General features: G+C 42.0%; 1 long non-coding RNA gene and 1 other non-coding gene across 2 annotated transcripts; both read right to left on the bottom strand.

Moving 5' to 3' along the window:
* Nucleotides 1-9,342: 9,342 nt before the first annotated feature.
* Nucleotides 9,343-12,084, bottom strand: LOC146547920 (uncharacterized). The gene is made up of 2 exons (XR_014890690.1): nucleotides 11,987-12,084; nucleotides 9,343-9,511 (listed from the first exon to the last, which is right to left on the bottom strand). It is a non-coding gene; the product is annotated as an uncharacterized LOC146547920 (long non-coding RNA).
* Nucleotides 12,085-19,263: 7,179 nt separating this feature from the next.
* Nucleotides 19,264-19,382, bottom strand: LOC146547919 (5S ribosomal RNA). Its single transcript, XR_014890981.1, has one exon. It is a non-coding gene; the product is annotated as a 5S ribosomal RNA (ribosomal RNA).
* Between the last annotated feature and the right edge of the window lie 271 nt (nucleotides 19,383-19,653).

Here is a 19,653-nt window from a genome sequence, read left to right as displayed (position 1 = left end):
AAACCACTTTCTGAAACAGCAAGACTCTAATAATTTTCTTATCAGAGACATTACTCACTCTTAAATAAGCAAGCCTTGATACGTGCTTCATAAAAAACGTACTGGATTTCTCCACAAATGTTCAGTATGTCCCATCATTATTTATTTTCCTGTGTGCAGATCCCGTGGGGAAAACAATGTTGTGGTGAGCTGTTCAGGATTAATTCTAAAGTGTGTGAAGTGTGAAGTGGTTTGGATCTGTCAATGCCCTGTGGAATATCGCTCGCTATCATAATGAACAATAAGCTCATTTTTAACTTTGTTTCTTGAAAGGATATATTTTGCAAACTCTTGAGTCATGAGTTCTGTAGCTGCGTCTTTGGCTCAGTGAATTTGAATATCTTACTTTCACAGCTGTCTGTTGCTTATCTCTGCTCAGATATAGCGTTCTCATTTCTGGTTTTTTAATCAGTATAAAATGGTTTGTAAGGAACTTACAAAGCAGTTTCACCACTGAGCACCATATATGGTTAGTCTTTCTTTTACAGGCATTTATCAGAAATGCATCATCACTACCAGTATGAAGACAATGACTGCAGCGCTATTTGATCAGAATATGTTGTCTTTATATTGCTTGTTTTATGCTAGCATCTTCTTGCAATTGGGGCCTTCATTTGTTTCTCTATTTGGCTCCAGGAAGGAAACTATAAAATACTACAAGGTCAAATATCAACCATGGCTTTCGCTCTAGCATCCACATCACATAGACTATCTAGTCTTTTTATGCGGTACATGATCCCAGTTGTAGCAGAGTAACAAGCACATTACACATTTTAAGATTACTTTGATGCTTTTTTTTCTGATTTTGAAGTTTTCTCAGGTGTATGTTCAGGACAATTACTGGAAGCCACATTTCCTTACCCTTACCTCTAATGAATCTCTGTAGCCAATAAAGGCCCAAATACAGCTGCCCTCAGTTCTTATAACATACCAAAAGTTTGTCATGGCCTGAGGCATCTCATAGTAACGTGAAAGGTATCTTTCCGCATCCTTATGAGATGCTCCAGATTCCCATTTGAAAACAACCGAACGCTGCTCGCAGCAGTAACACACACTTGGAGCAGAGGCTCCTAACATTAACTCTATCCATAACTTTAACCTTAACCCTATCAGGTAGTGTTTTTCAAAGCGATTCATGATTAGAACAAAAAACACATTTACATGTATAGATTCATTCCAAACGGCTCTCATGCCTCCAAACACATACTGATGATTTGTCACAGCATCGTTACCTGTCGGGATGAGAACGTGTTGTTTCCAAAGCACCACAAATTGGGGTGTCTGTAGCTCAGGTAGGAAACCTACTAATCAGAAAGTTACTGGTTCAATCCCCCTCTGCTCCAGCCTGCATGCCAAATATCCTTGGGCAAGATACTAACCCCAAGTTGCTCTCCGATGCATCCATCGGGAGGATGAATGTGTATTAATGTTAGATAGAAAGCACTTACAGAGAGAAAAAAGAAGTGATTGGGTGAATGAGGCAAGTTGTAGAGAGTAGAAAGGTTTTATATAAGAACCAGTTCATTTTTATATTTCAGATTTACTTTCAGTTTTCTACATTTTACATGTAAGATTGATGTACATGTATCACACCTAACTCGGTGACAGCAAATTTGAACAACTGTAATCATTTTTTTCCGGCATCTGAAATATTAGTTTAGTTTGGGGTTGTTGTTTTTTTTGTTTCCTTTTGGCTCCTGATATTAGTCAACTACTATTTGTCAATGTTGAATAATGATAAATGAATTATCTACAGTTGCCTCAAAGCGGTGTATAATGCAATTTCACCAGCTGAGACCGCATCCTTTTTTTAGGTTTGATAGCATTTTTAGTAGATAATGGCAGATGGCTTGAGCATGAATTTAAGCTGCAGTTTGGGGAAGGTCACAGAGGGGACAGCCAGCGACTCCTGAGCTGTGCAGATCCCTGAGTGCTAATGAGAAGTAAACGAATTGGAAAAAGGAGGGAGTGCGGGGCTCAAAAGCAAGAACATACAGCTTGTAGTGCTGAGTGAAAACAAATATGTTCAAATTATACATTTTCACAATTTATTATCAAATGGTCAGAATTTCAAAGTAGTTTTACATGACGCCATGGACCTCCATCTCTCTGGCTCAAAGACAAAGGCCAAGAGCAAGAAAAAAACAAGAGGATGCAATGACAGAAGAAGCTGTGTCAACACACAGCTTCGATGGAAATGATGATGCAGCTTCAATAAGTGGTGCAAAAGTGAACATGAACGGTGCTCTGAGCTGAAACTGCTTTGCAGATCCCAAAATGTTGATTCTGAAAACGTTACATCCAGATGAAGAGAATCAAAGTTTTCGTTACATGGATGATTGAGCAGCGTTTGATTAAATGAACAATAACTGCTCTTATTTGAATAAAGGAAAAAATGAGTACAACATAATATCTGAACAGAGATATATCGGACCATGAAAGAACTTTCTGCAGCCATTAACAAACACCAGAATAAACACCCCGAGGCTGCTTTTATTGTTGCTGGCGACTTCAACCACACCAACTTAAAGACAGTCCTCCCCAGATTCCACCAACATGTCTCCTGCCACACCAGAGGAGACAAGACTTTAGACCATTTTTATTCCAACCTGGCTGGAGCCGTTTCTGGTCACCACCCAGAAACGGATCACCATGTACCCCAACCAGAAGCCTTGGATGAACCGGGATGTTCGTCTCCTCCTGAAGGCCCGCAACACCGCCTTTAGGTCAGGAGATGCACACGCCTACAGCACAGCCAGGGCTAATCTAAAGAAGGGCATCAAAAAAGCCAAACACCATTATAAAAAGAAGGTAGAAGAACACTTCTCCAACTCCAACCCCCGACGCATGTGGCAAGGACTCCAGACCATTACAGACTACAGGACCACCAAACCCTCCCCCGCATCCTCTGATGTCTCCTTCCTCAACGAGCTCAACAACTTTTATGCTCGTTTTGAGCGAGGGAACCCCACAACCACAACCAAAGCAGACATGACGCCAGACCACCAACCTCTGACTCTCTCCCCCACCGATGTAGGAGCGGTGCTGAGCAGGATCAATGTCCACAAGGCTGCAGGTCCCGATGGCATCCCCGGGCGTGTTCTCAGAGCGTGTTCTGGGGAGCTTGCAGGAGTGCTCACAGACATATTCAATCTGTCCTTGGCCCACGCTGTGGTACCGGCCTGCTTCAAATCCACCTCCATCGTCCCGATACCCAAAAACTCCAACCCATCTTGCCTCAATGACTACCGCCCAGTAGCACTCACCCCCATCATCATTAAGTGCTTAGAGCAGCTGGTCCTAGCACACTTCAAATCCTGTCTCCCCCCCACCCTGGACCCCCACCAATTCGCATACCGCCAGAACAGGAGCACAGAGGATGCAGTCTCCATCGCACTGCACTCTGTCCTCTCACACCTGGACAACAACAACACCTACGCCAGAATGCTGTTTATAGACTTCAGTTCAGCATTCAATACAATCCACCCCTCACAACTCATCAAGAAACTGACAGACCTGGGCATCAGTTCCCTCATCTGCAAATGGTTACTGGACTTCCTGACCAACCGCCCCCAACATGTCCGGCTGGATAACCACTGATCATCTACCATCACAATGAACACCGGTGTACCACAAGGCTGTGTGATGAGCCCTTTCCTCTACTCCCTCTTCACCCACGACTGCAGACCTGCTGATGGTTCCAACACCATCATTAAGTTTGCAGATGACACCACGGTGATTGGCCTCATCAGTGACAACGATGAGGCCGCCTACAGGGAGGAAGTGGATCGTCTGGCTGAGTGGTGCGACACAAACAACCTGCTGCTTAACACCGAGAAGACCAAGGAGCTCATCGTGGACTACAGGAGGAATGCTGACCCACATCCACCCATCCACATTAAGGGGACGGCTGTGGAGCGTGTGAGCAGCTTCAAGTTCCTGGGAGTCCACATCTCCGAGGATCTCACCTGGACGACCAACTGCTCCAAGCTGGTCAAGAAGGCTCATCAGCGCCTCTTCTTCTTGAGGACTCTGAGGAAGAACCACCTGTCCTCAGACATCCTGGTGAACTTCTATCGCTGCACCATCGAGAGCATCCTGACCAACTGTGTAACAGTCTGGTACGGGAACTGCTCTGCCTCGGACCGGAAGGCGTTGCAGAGGGTCGTGAAAACTGCCCAGCGCATCGCCGGAGCACCACTTCCTGCCATAAAAGACATCTACAGGAAGCGGTGTCTGAAAAGGGCTGGGAAAATCATCAAAGACCCCAGTCACCCATCACATGGACTCTTCACCCTCCTGCCCTCTGGGAGGCGCTACAGGAGCCTCCGGACTAAGACCACCAGGTACCGGAACAGCTTCTTCCCCACAGCTGTCAGACTCCTGAACTCTGCCTCCTGACATCTGACCCACGTTAACATATGGACTGAACATACACACACCCACAATGGACAACTGTACCCTCAAACACACAATAATAACATGGACTGAACCACCACTCACAACCACTAGCACTTTATATAGCCTCTGTAGAAACTATCTACACCCTCACTTATCTTAACTGCACTACTGTATAGCTCTGTGTAAATAATCATTCTGTACATTCGATAATCTTTAACCCTACAACTGTTTACAACTTGCATAGTTCACATTTCTGTATAGCTGTATATCTCAGATTCTGTAAAGTTATTTATTTCATATTCTGTATAGTTTTTCATATTTATATCCTGTTCATAGCCTGTACATAGCTCGTACTCACTACAGCCTGTACATACTTATAGTTATAGAATATTCACAACATACTTCATACCGTGTACATTATAACATACCATAATAGACCCATTTCTGTAATATACTTACATATCTATACTATTGCTAATATATATTGTAATATATCTATATCACTAAAGCACTTCTGGATGGATGCAAACTGCATTTCGTTGCCCTGTACCTGTGCATGTGCAATGACAATAAAGTTGAATTCTATTCTATTCTATTCTATATAACATGTGCTAAATTAACATTCACTGAGCCAGCCACTTGTTTGCATGAGATCTGAGACACTGGAAGCAGCAAAACAGCTTGTAACATGTTGTTATGTTTGATTCAGGTGGACTAAAGAGTCTAATATGGGTAAACTATTAATGATATCAATAAATGAAAGACTGCAGTCCACTTTAGCTAACTAAAGATCCAGAGGAGGCAGAGCATTAACAAGAACACTGTCAGTGTCTGTGTGTCATGGTTCTGGGTCTTTGTCCCAGTGTTTTGTGTTGGTGGACTTTTGAACGTTGCTTCATCATTATTGTTGTGTTCTTATACTGACTGAAGTTTCCTAGTTTACTTTTCCTGCATTCGTGAATTTTCTGATTATTGTTTTTTCTGTGTCTCCTGTGGATGTCAGTCTTGTTGTCACGTAATGTCTGTCATAGAGTTCGTCTCTGTGTTCTGTCCTCGGCGTCCCCTTAGTGTCCCCAGCCCGTCTTGTGTCTCCCTCTCTTTGTGTCTTAGTGCTGTCTCTGGGTTTTTGTCTCCTTTACCTGTTTCCAGTGTCCCTCTCTTTGTGTGTTGTCCTTGTCTCCTCAGTCCGTCGTGTGTTCCCATGTTTGTTTATTTCCATCCTAGTGTCAAGCTCATGTGTCCTTATCTCAGTCTCTGTGTTCGTGCTACTTCTTGTCTTATTTTGATAATCCTAGTCTGTGTTCCCATGTTTGTCCACTCCCGGATCACCCCTCAGTGTATATACTGTCTCTGTTTTCCTCTGTCCTTTGTCAGAGTGTCTGTTCACCTACCCCCTGTGTCTCCATATTCCCAGTGTTCAAGGTTTCCGAGTGTTTTCCCAGTTTAGGTTTTCATGGTTGGTTCTGTTTGCTACTCAGCCAGAATAAACAGCTCGCTCTTTTTAAAAGTAGGCTCCAGAATGGATGATGGCATGTTCGCATGTCTTTATGCAACACTGAGTGTGCTGAACTAAAGGTAGGCCTAGTTTCATTTTCATGGTCATTATTATCAAGACAATGATTACGCCTTATTCTGATTATTTCTCCCTTTTGGAGGTGTAACGTTTACATGAGGGGTGTAGGAACATTTCCCCCTAAATATTTTTAGATACATTTTTGTTGAAGTCACAGTTTTTGTCGTATTGATGATGCAGCTAGAATAAGTGCTTTTAAATAAAAGAATAACCATTCAAAGTGCTCAGTGGTGAAACTGTAACTCTTTCAGAGTTTGACAGCTGGACAAGTGATGCCGTATTTAAAGAAACATGAGATGAGTGCAGCATATTATCTGAACAGAGACCATTCAATGAGCAAGAATAAACACTGAAAGAGAAACACTTCACTGTTGATTATCATATGAAGTCTAATGAAAGCTGTTAATCTGTTAATATCCTGTTAATCTGCAAATACAGAACATGCGACTTTAAAGCATCCAGCAAAGTGATAACTGTCCTCTGCCCACTAAGTAGTGACTCTACAAAAGATTATTTTCAATATCATCTTTATATTATATTTAGTTATTCTCCAGCGCAACAATGTAAGGAGCTCTGTGATTGGTTAGGAAAGGACAGACTGGCCACCTCGATTTTTCTTCACTGCACATTGATCCATAGCTTTGCTCTGTAAAGGCTAACAAAGTGCTTTTGCTTTACAAAGACATTCAGCGTCGGTATTCACTCTTTTAAAATGCCACTGAACACTGGAGTGAAATGGAGCCCTGATCCTCAGAGTTTTATTGTTGCTAACATTTCTTATAGATAGCACAGATAGTGCCCCACTGCAGTAATCACTCATGTCTAGATATTCCTGTCAAAAAGGAGTTTTTCCTCCCCACTGTAACATGGCAAACATAGCAAACGGATAATCCAGCTGAAGCTTCAGACAGCCGTCAGACAGTGAAACACTGCCATCTGCTGGACTCGAATAACAAAGACGCTGCTTTGACGGGTGAGGGAGTTTCAACAAGTCTGCAACGACTCAAGCATCAAACTACAGAACTATTATAGCGGACATGGTGCTCTAATGACTGCTTCATTAACGCAGGTCAGAAAGGATCAAACATATCAATAAATTATAAAACACAAAACGTCTCTTATTGCCCAGGGCTCAGGAAGTGAGTGTGTTCCTTATAGCCTATTAAACCTTAGCAGGTTATTTTGATGTGTTACAGATGAAACAGCTATCCAGTAACATTCAGCTACAAAAATGCTTTTTTATAATTACTTTTTTACAGCTTCGTATTGTAAGATGGTGACAGATGTACCCTTAGGCCCCCTCCTTGATTCAGAGAGGGTCTTTCCCTTTTCACGTAAATGGCCTCCTTGACTCCGCCCTCAAACCAGCGTTCATTGCAGTTATTGTTGACAATCACATTGTATCGTGTAACCATCCAGCTCACATATTCAATGTAAATGATTTGTTGAACTCAAGACATGATGAATGTTCCTGCATTAAAACACATCCAGCCTAGTGTTCTCACTCTCCCTAAATGGATCTGTTACATTAGTGATATGTGGGAGTTGTGTTTCAGTCTTTTCCACATGAGGACATTTACATTTAGTTTTTGCTTTACTGATGAGTGGCTGGTTAACCTGCAGTGGTTGAAGTATGTGTCGGTCGTCTGGAAGAGTAGGTGTAGAAGACGTCTTTAATGAATGTAATGCTCTGAAGGTGTCAGTGATTACTGTGAATTCATTATAAAAGTGGATTTCAGTGAATAAAGACAGGCCCTCATGGTGAAGCTCAGGAGTCCATAAAGTGTAACAGGAGAGCTGTGTCATACTTTCAGAGATTTTACATGAGCCAGTCTTTCAAAAAATACATAAATAAATAATTCATTCATTCATCCACAGGAAACACAATGCTCATATCTGAAAGTAAACTCTGATATATATCCCCGACTAGAGTTACTACTAAATAAAGGCTAAATAAATGACTAAATATATAAAGACACTCTCCAGAAGAAGTTAAAGGGATTTTATTTATTGTACAAGCAATATCTTCATAAGAATTACAAATTCTGCAGACATATTACCTTCTTACTGAACCTGAATAACTCACACACAGACGTGTCTGCTGCTTATCTTTGTTCAAACATGATGTTTTATCTTCTCTTCAAAACACATTACTCATCTTTCTGGCATCGTGTTACATGAAAACACCTGCATTCTACCTGTGTCATTGTACCACAAAGACAATGATTGCAACACTGTGCTTGCAAAATAGAAGAAATAAGACGACCAGCAAATACATAAAAGATGGTAAAAGTGATTCCATCTTTGTGTCTCCTCCCATTGTTTCCCCAGTCTGTCTAGTTCCCATATTCCCAGGACACCGCTGGACAACAAGTGGGTATTCCAAGACTGAGAGACAGCCAGAGTTGGCAAAAGATCAGACATTCTTAAGTAGAAGTAAAAACACTATTGTTCCAGTGAAAGTTAAAGTACTGATTCAACTTCATTACTCAGCTAAAGCAAAAAAGTACAGGCTCGAAGCGCTTACAGAGAAAAGCATACAACAGAATGCTGATGGCGGCAGTAACACACACTTGGAGGAGAGGCTCCAGCCGTCCATTCCAGCCCTATCCCTAACATTAACTCTAACCATAACTTTAACCCTATCAGGTCTTGTTTTACAAAGCGATTCATGATCAGAATAAAAAACACATTTACACATACCGATGATTTGTCACATAGCATCGTTACCTGTTGGGATGAGAACGTGTTGTTTCCAGAACACCACAAATTGGGGTGTCTGTAGCTCAGGTAGAGCAGGAAACCTACTAATCAGAAAGTTGCTGGTTCAATCCCCGCCTGCTCCAGCCTGCATGCCAAATATCCTTGGGCAAGATGCTAACCCCAAGTTGCTCTCCGATGCATCCATCGGGAGGATGAATGCGTATTAATGTTAGATAGAAAGCACTTACAGAGAAAAAGCATAGAAAAAAGTGAGTGCATGAATGAGGCAAGTTGTAGAGAGTAGAAAGGTTTTATACAAGAACCAGTTCATTTACCGTTATATTTTAGTTTTATTTTCAGTTCTGTACTTTTTACATGTAATATTGATTCATTAGATTGACTACATGTATTAGACCTAACTTGCTGACAGCAAATTTAAACAACCGTAATATTTTCAGCGTCTGAAATATTTATTTAGTTTGTTTTTTGTTTTCTTTTTGGCTCCTGATATTAGTCAACTACTATTTGTCAATGTTGAACTAATAATGAATCTAAGAACAGCTATTTGTCACGGTTGTCCAGCGTCAACCGTGGGGATGTGAGGAAGGAGGAGCCAGGCACGGAGCTCTGAATGCAAGCAGTGCGTTTATTTACAGTGAATGGAAAATAACAATAAATCCGCAGTGCGTTCCCGACTCCCGTGAAATGTCCTCTTCCCACTGCTAGTGTTCCTTGTCTCCGCTCCTCAGTGTCTGAGCACCCCGTGCTCGCTGCCCTCTCGTCTCCACGCTTCTCCTGGGGAGATAACAAACAGGCAGCCGTAAGACACATACAATGCGGCAGACTATCCGTACTGACTGGCCGAGAGACTAACGTGAAGTCACGCAATGATCCAGCGTCAGAGAGAGCGCCACCGCATTCTTAAGTAGCTCCTCCGACAAGGCTTGATCAGCTGTGTGATGGTCTTCAGGTGTGGCCAACCACCTGGCAGGGCCACACCCACCAGGCCTGAAGGTGCCTGTAAACAGGTGCTCTCAGAAACGCCGGCATCCACACACACACACACACACACACACACACACACACACACACACACACACACACACACACACACACACACACACACACACACACACACACACACACCTGCAAGCAGGGAGAAGGAGGGACAGCACACCAAAAACACACATGTCCATAACTGCTGGGTCGTTTAGACTCCTGAGCTGTGCACGAGGGGTCGAACACCCACTGGAAGGCCGGGCACTTGTTTTCAACCGTAATATACCTGATGTGCTCAGGTAACCTGTAGCGCCATGAAACCTCTGTCACACCAGGGCGCATAAAAAATGATGCTTTAAGAGACTGATGGGATCGGGCAGCAGGGAAAACATCCACAAAATGCTACTTTCAGTTTTTAAGTAGAGTCATTACATGCTTGTTAAAAGCAAACTCTCATATAGTTTTTAATGTGCTTCTTTCATTACAATGACTAGATAAAGAATGTGGCACTGTCTCTATTTAACACTGGCTACCCCAAAATGTTTCCAAACCTACAACCGTAACTTTCAATGAGAGATTTTTAGATACGGTTATTGAAGCTGTGGGGTTAATTTTTTAAGTAACACGAGACGAGAGGCAGCAGCATACACACAGAGCATCAGTGATAGAAAGCTAGGCTAACATAGGGTAGCTACCTGTTCAAGGAGAAACATGTATAGGCCCATCTCAAGTGCCAGTGAACATCTAAATGATTCAGGGAAGACTTTGGAGAAAGTGCTGTGGGGAGATGAAACGAAATTATGTGGCTTTAACTGACCTTTTGAAATAGGAGTGTGATGCAAAAAATAGCATCCCTGCAGTCAAGCAGAGAGATGGAAACATTATGATGTGGGCTACAGGACGACTTAGTCGGGGTTCCAAGCAGTCAGGAAATGTGACATCGTCAAACTGCAGGCCACGGATTGGCTTGTCAGTCGCGGCACTCAATGAGTCATGAGACGGTGTCTTTCACTAAAATCAAAACTGCAGTTTTTTTAAAACCCTGCAACAAGGCAAATAGCTGCACAACACCGTGGTTTCCAAGTGTGACAAAAAGCCACAGATACATCATCGCTGCGACGTCTTCCTTTGTTGTGGCATTCGTGTTGCTCATAAATGACAACATGGACATCGGGCCGCTTTGCTGTAATGACCCCACGCACATTAGGTGGTACTTGATTGTAATGGAAAATGAGTCACAGCAAGCTGATCTGAGTATGTACTAATGGAGAAGTGCTATAAGATCACGGAGTGGTCTAGTCAGTCTCCAGACATCAGTACTGTAGAAAATCTGTGGAGGGAGCTGAAGTTTCAACTTTCCAAGTGGCAGTCAAGAAACTTACAGGATTTAGAGAGTTTCTGTAAGGAGCAGAGGGTTAATGTTTGTGTGTCCTCACTGTAAAGACTGCAGGTTACTGGAGCGTGTCGTGTCATGTTTCCTGTTGCTCTGAGGTGCATCCAACAAATACACAAATCATTTACCACTAATAATAACACCTCCCCCACTTAAGTGTGTTCAACAGGAAGCTAAAGACTGGTGCTGTTAAAGTGTTCAAAAAACAGCAGGAGCTCGGTGTGAGGCCACAGTGGGCCAAAAAACACAAGATGACCTCCAGCAAGGACAAAATGTATCTGGACGTCTCTGTGAGCATCTGTCTCACTGTGTAAGTGTAGCACAGTGTCTGTGTGTGCATGGCTGGGCAAGAGAAACAGCACAACTGAAAGCCAGCACTCAGACGAGGACCCGGTGCATCGTCTGTCTCATCTCAGCCAGTTTACTTACAAACTCTTTAAGTTTGAATTTTAAAGCCAACAATGTGCACAGGGCAGTGATATTTAAAATGAAGGTAAACTATTCCAATCTCTGCAGCCCCAATTGTGTATCACACACACACTAAGTTCTCCTCCTGCCTTCAGCCCAACCGTTGAGCGCGATGACAAATAGAGCCGCAGAATTTTGCTGCTGTGTAATTAAATTGAGACGTGGGGTCAAAATTCCCACCTAGATTGAGTGAGATGAAATAGAAATCGGCTCTCCTCTAACTGACTTTATAGAAATAATTACAGAAGCTGCATTTATAACTGTTATTAAATAACAGCAGCACACGAGAACTAAAGTGTAATCCCAGCACATTTCGCTTCGCTTGCACTGATTCTTTAGAGATGACGACCGTGGTGGGTAATTAAGGGCAAACAATATACAAGTGGCGTGAAAAATGGAGGCTGCATTACCTTTCCAAAGCTTCCTTTCCCGATGGCCCGCAGTATCTGGAAGTGGTCAAAGTTTACTGTGGAGAAAATGAGAAGCAGTTAGTGAGAACGTGTCAGTTTGAGCTGAGCTATAAAACAGGGAACATGACATGTACAGCACTGTGCAAAAGTCTTGAGCCATCCCTCATTTGCTTCCAGGGATCCGGACTTCCCTGTAATCTTTAAAGTGGTATTAAGGAATAGCTCTCCAGGCTTTTTAAAGTGTTTCTGATTTTTAATCCAGGGCTTGTATTTGACCACTTTTTGTCTGTTAAGACCCTTCACACTAATCTCTGAAACATTCAAACATAAACAGACACCTAAGTCACGGAAAGGACCAGAAAACTTAACAAAGAACCAATTTTAAATTGTATCTGTACACATTTACTTGCAGCCTATTGCAAAAAAACAAAAGCCCACATCATTTGTTCTCACTTCTTTAGTTGAAGAATGCAGTTAATAACACCGTTAACACAGACTGACCTGGCAAAACACGAAAAAATAAGGGGGTGGTTCAAGACTTTTGCTCGGTACTGTATGACAAATGCAAATGTGCACTTCACAATGTATCGCTGCACTTCGGCAGTACTGTGCAGATTAAATGTTTTTTCCTTCCCGATGCATGTGAAAGGTTAAGACTTACATCTCCAAATGTACTGGAACTGATTTGAACCAGAGGACTCAGCCACACTGTTACTATGTACTGCATAAACACGTTTACCGATGAAGGTAAATCAGACGCTGTCCTGACTGTGTGGCTAAATTTTGTGCTGAAAGCATCAAATCAATTGAATATGATTAACTTGCTATGAGAGGTTTTTACTCCAAGTGTGACTTTTTCTGGCTTCATACACCTTTCAGGGTCAAATTCAAGCACTTTGTAAGCACGTTTAATGTCCATTTTCAACATTTTCCAGCACATTACCATAAAAAGGATGCATATTTCACTTCGCATCACCCGAGTAAGACCACGTGAAAGGCCAAATTAATAAGTCTTCTCATCAGATATTGATGCTTCTTTCTTATGTGACACAAAAAACAGGAGACAGATCTTTGCTTGTGTTGTTTTTTAAGTTCATTCATTCAAAACTAACTGTAAGACGCTTAACTACATTGCAGTCTGTGTTATTGTTGTAGACCTAATTATCACCTTTAAAGTGTTTGTGCTAATAACATCATGTAGAGTAAGACAGGCATAGAGAACAGCACTGACTGGGAGAGGCTTTGAACACATGACATACTCAGATCAATTCAACACTTTAGACTTTAAAAATGCACAAGCGTCTTTCAAAAACCCATTTATTTAATCTATCATCATTGATATTATTATGTACAGTTAGAATGTACTGTTCATCTCCCTTAAATAAACAGGCAGCCTTAAAGTGTGAAATAGTCACTTGTCTACTGTCTCAGTGGCTGATAGTGCCCCACAGGCCTCAATGTCAGCTCGAAGCCATTATGTTTCAATTGTTTAATGAGAAACAGATTTTGAATGAAAGCCAGGAAACTTCGCTAGCACAAAAAGTGCCTATTCTTTCTTCCCATATGGTTCAGTCATATTACCGTCATTTCCCCCTAAGCTGTTCCCAAAGACACCAGGTTAATACTTGAAAAGGCTGCAGCGATACACAAAAATATCATCAATATTCTGTTTACTTGGTGACAACGTCGCTTTTAGCCTTCAATCAGAAAGCCTGACGTTGGCTAGTTAAGCATCGGGCTAACGTTTAACGCTTTCACTTGAGGGAAGTAACTCGTATTACTGCTACTGCTGTGTAATCTTGGTTCAATTCACAGCATATTCTACAAGTTACCCTGCAATAACTAACTGTTAGAATAGCGCCACCGTATTGTATCGCACTGAGTGCACTTCAATCCTTTATCCCGCGAGTTTGCTAGCTAGCAAAATAATAATACCAATTTTAAACAAATAACATGTGTAACGTACACACTCGAGAAAATTATTTACTAGTACTTACGCAACTCCCCCGTTGTGAAAACGTACAAATCCTTCTTGTATTTTTCGTTTTCCAGCAAACACTCATTAAAACGGCCTCCAGGCACATTAGCGCACTCACCCCCGACTGATCAGGGAGGGGGTGGGGGGTCACACACTGAAACAGACTAACGTGCAGAGGTACAGCCCAGGCAGACAAATGTTGCTTTTAGACTTTGCGACTCGTTTTATTTCTCTATCTGATAAGAAAACTATTCAATCAGATAGTTCTTTGTGGTGAATGAAATACGGTTACAGTTTCAAGAAGTTTTAAGCACCAAATCCGAAATCCAAGCACTGCAATATTAAAATCCAATTCAATTTCTTGTTTGCTCCGAAATCTACGACATGACTATATACAGAAAAGCTTGACATGGTATGCAAAAAAAAATCCCGAAGACAATACAAATACAAATACATGAACAAAAAATGTTTTAACTGTCAGTTATGTCATTTTAAAATTTTCCAAAACTAACATTTTCTTTGATTGACTGATATTAAATGGATTAGGGTCAAGTTTAGTGTGAACAATATTACACAAACAAGCACGTGTGCGCGCATGCGCACATATTAGAATCCCTTCGATCGCTTCTCATATGTGCGCATGCGCACATATTAGAATCGCTTCGATCGCTTGTGACGTGGTAACTTTGCTTTGATCCTTTCTGACGTCATAACTTTGCTTTGATCCGAAAACCTATAAATAGGAGCGCTCACCTGTTACTTTATGCTTAACGGACGTTGACCTGCAGCAACTAAAACCCTTTTGAGAAGATTTGAGAGCAATTTACGAGAGAAACCAAAACAAGTTCAGTTTTGTTTCTCACCAATTCACAGCGCAAACTTTACACCATGTCAGCCAACCCATCCTTCGGCTCAGATGAGCTTGGAATATCTAAAGGGACCATTTTGGGAGATCACCACATGGTGGAGGCTTTCCTTGGAGAAGGAAGCTTTGGTGTTGTAACCAGATGTCGCGATACAAAAAACAACAAAACTGTTGCTGTTAAAGTCAACAAGAGCGACCCTGAAATTCTGCTCCAGGCAAAACTGGAAATTTTCATCCTGGAGCAGCTACGACGCTTGGATCCAGACAGGTGCAACATCGTCGAATGGAACGGCTATTTCCTCGATGGAGAGCGCATTTGCCTGAATTTTGAACTCCTCGACCAAAGCCTGTCAGACTACATAGGGGACCGGAATAACCGAGGTCTCCCAATGAGAGAAATCAGGCCAATTTTGAATCAGCTCGCAAATGCTCTATTCCACCTGGGTTCTGTGGGAATAGTGCATGCTGACCTCAAACCTGTCAACATCATGGTTGTGAACCGCAGTGAGTCTCAAGTCAGAGTCAAACTCATAGACTTTGGCATCGCATGTAACACCTCTGCAGTGATTCCTGGTGACTGTGTGGGGACAATTGGTTATTGTGCACCTGAGATTATGCTTGGCACTCCATATGATGAAGCAATTGACATGTGGTCTCTAGGGCTGGTAGCTGTGGAGCTTGCTACAGGGGTGCCTCTCTATCCTGGGGAAGACGATTATGACGTTTTGAAATTCATAATTGAAACCCAGGGTCAGCTACCAGATCATCTCCTAGAGTCTGGCTTGTACACTGACAGCTATTTCATCGAGGATAACCACAAGGAACAGCGCTGGACATTTAAGACCCCAGAACAATTTCAATACGAGACAGATTATCGATCCAAGGAAACTCGATCGATAAAACTTAAGTGTCTCGATGACCTCGAACAACTGCTGAAAGTTAGGCGAGGACCGGAAAATGGCCAAACATTATTTGTAAGGCTAATCAAAGAAATGTTGGCCTTGGATGCAAATCAGCGCATAACACCCTCGGAGGTTCTGAAGCATCCCTTTTTCAACCCTGGCCTCTCAAGGAGAACCCCCTGCACTGACATGAATAGTACAGGGGGAGAACTCCTTGTGCTCTCTCAGCAGCCTTCAAGCTGGAAAAGTCATGGATCGCAAAAATTCAGCTGCAGTTTCCAAAACTCAGTTGAATTTCCTCAAAAAGGAGACATCAACACCTCAGCCAACCCATCTGCCTCTGAAGATGATCTTCAAATAACGGAAGGGACCATTTTAGGAGATCACCACGTGGTAGAGGCTTTCCTTGGAGAAGGAGGCTTTGGTTTGGTAACCAGATGTCGCGATACAAAAAACAACAAAACCGTTGCTATTAAAGTCAACAAGAGCGACCCTGAAATTCTGCTCCAGGCAAAACTGGAAATTTTCATCCTGGAGCAGCTACGACGCTTGGATCCAGACAGGTGCAACATTGTGGAATGGAACGACTATTTCCTCGATGGACAGCGCATTTGCTTGAATTTCGAATTGCTCGACCAAAGCCTGTGGGACTACATTGGGGACCGGAATAACCGAGGTCTCCCAATGAGAGAACTCAGGCCAATTTTGCATCAGCTTGCAAATGCTCTGTTCCACCTGGGTTCTGTGGGAATAGTGCATGCTGACCTCAAACCTGGAAACATCATGGTGCTGAACCACAGTGAGTCTCCCGTCAAAGTCAAACTCATAGACTTTGGCCTCGCATGTCCTGCTTCTGCAGTGATTCCTGGTGACCGTGTGGGGACAATTGGTTATTGTGCACCTGAGGTTATGCTTGGCATTCCATACCACGAAGCAATCGACATGTGGTCTCTGGGGCTGGTAGCTGTGGAGCTTGCTACAGGGGTGCCTCTCTATCCTGGGGAAGACGATTATGATGTTTTAAAATTCATAATTGAAACCCAGGGTCAGCTACCAGATCATCTCCTAGAGTCTGGCCTGTACACTGACTGCTACTTCATCGAGGATAACTACAACAAACAGCGCTGGACATTTAAGACCCAAGAACAATTTCAATACGAGACACATTATCGATCAAAGGAAACTCGATATATAAAACTTAAGTGTCTCGATGACCTCGAAAAACTGCTGAAAGTTAGGCGAGGACCGGAAAATGGCCAAACATTATTTGTAAGGCTAATCAAAGAAATGTTGGCCTTGGATGCAAATCTGCGCATAACACCCTCGGAGGTTCTGAAGCATCCCTTTTTCCACCCTGGCCTCTCAAGGAGAACCCCCTGCACTGACATGAATAGTACAGGGGGACAAAACCTTGTGTTCTCTCAGCAGCAATCATCGTTTGGGTGGCCAGAATTCTAGGGGAGCTAGAAATTCTTGTGGAAAAAAAGCCCAAAACAATAACATCAACAAAAACAACCAATGAATGTGGTCTTAAACTTGGGCACAATTTGGCTTGAAATCCATCAACTAATCTCTCAATATTCAAAGCGGCGCAGCAGACAACTTACCATCACATCAGTCCTTCAATCAGACCTACAACAAACGTCTTCAGTCTCTCACCCCAACCGGTCGCAGCAGATGGCCGCCCCGACCTGAGCCTGGTTCTGCTGGAGGTTTCTTCCTGTAAAAAGGGAGTTTTTCCTTCCCACTGTCGCCAAAGTGCTTGCTCATAGGGGGTCATATGATTGTTGGGTTCTCTGTATGTATTATTGTAGGGTCTACCTTACAATAATACATACAGCCTTGAAGTGACTGGTGATGTGATTTGCTGCTGAATCAATTCGGAACTAATTGGAAATCTGGATATTAATTAAATAAACCTGCTTTGAGCATCAATTAATTGTTGTTTGAAATTCTTTATAAATATATAAATATAGTGCCACTCTTCTACTGTTTAAATTGCAACTGTTTAAAACTGACTAATTTATTCATACACTTGAGCATAAACACACGCACAGTAAATGGCCTGTATTTGTACAGCGCTTTACTTAGTGCCCAAGGACCCCAAAGAGCTTTACACTACATTCAGTCATTCACACATTCACACACACATTCACACACTGGTAATGGCAGCTACATTGTAGCCACAGCTGCCCTGGGGCGCACTGACAGAACATTGCAGAACCTTCAGCACCTCGTATGAAAAATATTTGACTGTGTGTATGCTTTTAGCGCTGTTTGGATTTGAGAAAATCTAAAATAAATTGAAATTTGTCTTTAGAAATTGTTTTATACATTTCAGTGGTATATTATGCATACAATAGGACATCTATTTAGATTTACATCTTCCACAGAAAAAACTGCACATTACTGAAACTTAGTATACTGGACTTTGTTGTTGTCCCACACAGGTTCAATTTCGAGTGGTAGATGGCTCAGTGCTCAACCAAGATTTTATGATAGTGGGCACAATGAGATAGATAAGCTGCTTGTAAACAGTACTTTTATGCTCTCTTTTTCCATTTGGATAAGAAAGAAAGAACCAGGAAACAAAGGCAAACAAATAATCTCTGCCTTTATCCCAGATTCACATTATAGGAACAGCTGCTCAATGACCACTGTAGTCTTTGCTTACTGCACTTTTATCTACATCTATGCAAAGTGATCCACTACACCTACTTTTACAGTTAAATCGTTTTATGAGCACTCATGCCATTTTAATCTGAGTTTCTACTCAAATACAATCAGTAAAGAAAAACACAGTCTGTGACGTTTGTTTTGAAGGAAAAGGTATTCCCTGCAAATGTTTATCTGTGTGAGACTATTCAGAAAACAGTAATTTTCAGCTACTGTATAGCTCTGTGTAAATAATCATTCTGTACATTCGATAATCTTTAATCCTACAACTGTTTACAACTTGCATAGTTCCCATTTCTGTATAGCTGTATATCCCAGATTCTGTAAAGTTATTTATTTCATATTCTGTATAGTTTTTCATATTTATATCCTGTTCATAGCCTGTACATAGCTTGTACTCACTACAGTCTGTACATACTTATAGTTATAGAATATTCACAACATACTTCATACCGTGTACATTATAACATACCATAATAGACCCATTTCTGTAATATACTCACATATCTATATTATTGCTAATATATATTGTAATATATCTATATCACTAAAGAACTTCTGGATGGATGCAAACTGCATTTCGTTGCCCTGTACCTGTGCATGTGCAATGACAATAAAGTTGAATTCTATTCTATTCTATTGTATTTTGTTTTATAGGTGAGACACTTGGCCTCTTTTTTCCTTGTTCTACGTTTGTCTTTTGTCCGATTACTCTGGAACACAAGATGGAAAACTGATATTCTCATGTTAAAAATATAGAAAAAGGATTTTATCACCCATAAATGTTAACTTCTCATGCCTCTTAGCACAAGCAGGAGCAGAAGCGCCCTCTGCAGTTTGTGTGTGGAAGTGCAAAAGCTTACAGCACCTGGTATTCCCAGGCGGTCTCCCATCCAAGTACTGACCAGGCCCGACCCTGCTTAGCTTCCGAGATCAGACGAGATCGGGCGTGTTCAGGGTGGTATGGCCGTAAGCGAAAGCAAAGCTGTGAAAAAGACCTTTTATTGGTGGCAAATGTCTCACAGTTTGATCTATATTATTGTGCTAAACTTCATATGTTACAGCGACAACATGCAAACCTTCGTTATTAACTGCAGCTTCAAATTGAGCTGCAAAAATGCTTTTCCCGCAGTAACATCACGATAAGAAGACATGTTCGTTGATTACAGCACAGTGTTAAAGTGACAGAGAGCACACGGTGTGTTGGGTCGATTTGGAAGTCCAACATTTTTGTCGTTTGGACATT

The sequence above is a fragment of the Mchenga conophoros genome, linkage group LG23 (genome assembly GCF_057382185.1).
Source record: "Mchenga conophoros isolate Kocher_MC1m ecotype Shallow Benthic linkage group LG23, M_conophoros_male_GT1.1, whole genome shotgun sequence".
NCBI classification, from domain to species: domain Eukaryota; kingdom Metazoa; phylum Chordata; class Actinopteri; order Cichliformes; family Cichlidae; genus Mchenga; species Mchenga conophoros.
Note: the sequence above shows the minus strand (reverse complement) of the source record. Positions and strands in the feature narration are given on the sequence as shown.